The sequence below is a fragment of the Lepeophtheirus salmonis genome, chromosome 5 (genome assembly GCF_016086655.4).
Source record: "Lepeophtheirus salmonis chromosome 5, UVic_Lsal_1.4, whole genome shotgun sequence".
In the NCBI taxonomy this organism is placed as follows: Eukaryota; Metazoa; Arthropoda; class Copepoda; order Siphonostomatoida; family Caligidae; genus Lepeophtheirus; species Lepeophtheirus salmonis.
This window is the reverse complement of record NC_052135.2, coordinates 35504626-35506697: the sequence shown is the minus strand read 5'-3', so window position 1 is coordinate 35506697 and position 2072 is coordinate 35504626. Positions and strand designations below refer to the sequence as shown.

The 2072-nt window shown below is 29.3% G+C and overlaps 1 long non-coding RNA gene across 1 annotated transcript; it reads left to right on the top strand.

The window, feature by feature from the left end:
* The first annotated feature begins 311 nt into the window (after positions 1-311).
* LOC139905457 (uncharacterized) lies at positions 312-1689 on the top strand. The gene is made up of 2 exons (XR_011780208.1): positions 312-809; positions 891-1689. It is a non-coding gene; the product is annotated as an uncharacterized lncRNA (long non-coding RNA).
* Positions 1690-2072: the final 383 nt, after the last annotated feature.

The following is a 2072-nucleotide window of genomic DNA, read 5'->3' as shown; positions in this document are numbered from 1 at the left end:
ACTGTTCTATAAATAGTAAAATGGAAAATAGCCCTTACTTGGTAAAAAGAAAAGGAAAGAACAAAAATAATCGTCGTTTTCTCCTTTTATTGTAGATACACTAAAGGTTACCGTTCCAGATCTATTCTATAGCCAGTTGGCAATAATTATTTATTGATAAACCCCGAAAAATAATAATTAAGTTTACTTGTTATTTTTTCCAATTATTACATATTATATAACTAAAATGTAAAACCTAATATTGTTTAAATGAAGCTTCGATATTTTTGACAAATAAAAAAAATAAAAAATACTAGGATGTGTATAAATGGAAATAAAACGCCAATTATTTCCAGAAAAATTTATTGAGCATTTAGAACGGATAAATATTAATTTAGAATTGAAAAGGTCCATTATAAATGGTAGCCGGATTTTATAGAATCAGTTGACTATATGGAGACAGCCAATCAAATCATTTTATACTGATCCTAAAAATATTGATAAAATCGAAAGGAAGAATTAGGCTAATCTAGCTGTAGGAAGAGAGAAAGAGAAAAGAAGCAAAACATTAATTTGAAATCGTATTGTCATTGTTCAATACAAATCAAAGATTCTGACTGATTCGTTTTTGTAAATTGGAGCAGACGTCATGTGGTCGGTGGATTACAGATAAAAGAGAAGCCTAATTAATTTGCTCAGTCACTTCACACCAATCCCTAGATCGAGATCAACTCGTCAAGAATTCCCTAGATGGATGGATGAATGATCATGTTTACTGCCTACCTATACGAGTACCATGCATTACCAACAGATGAGTTGTGAACACGTTAGTAAGTTTCTCATCAAATATAACAGTTCAAAAGCAAGTTTTTCTAGACTTAATTTCTATCCTGTGTCTCATATTCCTTTAGGATTCGTCTCCATCCGAAGATGCCTTGCTATGGATTGCTGTCAAGCAGAGTTTCTTTTAATGAACACCAATTAGAGCGGATTTAATACGATGTAAATAATTTTTTTTCATACCTTTTATATGCCCTCATGTCAAACTGCATAGTGAGCATAACAATCATAGCAATAAGAACTGTGCAACAGTATCTTAAGGGCCTTCACACTACCTCAGGTGACCACAAGATTTCCCCAAATTTCCCCGTGAGATTAAATTCCCAAAGTTTCTCCGTCGAAATGACTTCTGACTATGATATTTCTAATTAGTTAATTGTTTTTTTTTTATGTTAAAACTGATTTACCTGACCCGGATTTTTAAATGGTATCTTTTTATTATTACGAATTATGCATATATATTAAATCAAATAGTAACACAATACAAATTCTAAATTATATATATATATATCATACGTTCATGGATCCTTTCTTCCCAGTCGTGAACTCTATAGGCTTAGTAGTATCATGAAGATCAGGAGCTGTAGGTGCGTCTAGGAGAGTAAAGTCGCAAAATTGTGATGGAGGAAGAGGTACTAAATCAATTATATTGAGGGAATCGTTGTAGAAGAACAATATGAGTTTTATTATATACGAGTGTTTTTCGTATTTATAATTAAACAATTATTTCAAAAGCTAAACTAGTTGCTGTTATTGTATCCATAAAATTATTCCGTGTAGAAGAATTTACCATGAACATTTTAGTTAATATTGAGGGATTTACTTTTAATGATAAATACAACTTCTTATAAAAGAGAACTTAATCTTAAATATGCCATAACTTATTATATTATAAAAAGAAATCTTAATGGAACTTTTGAAATTCAGCACCATAACTTTAAAATTGGAACCATTTTTTGGTAATCTGATTTTTTGTTATGTATTGATGAAAAATATATATTTGAATAGTTTTAATCTTCCAATGCCATTTTTGTAACTTCTTGTTATTTGAAAATAAGATATTTTTAATATAGATTATATATTTGTTAAGGGATTAAGAAGTTTCAGTTTTAAAGTTATGGTGCTGAATTTCAAAAATTTTATCTTAAAGAATGTACTAGGGAAACTTCTCAATCCCCTTACAAATGTATAATTTCTACATGCGTTAGAAACTTATGAATATTAAATGAAAATCAAAAAATAAGCATGAATGT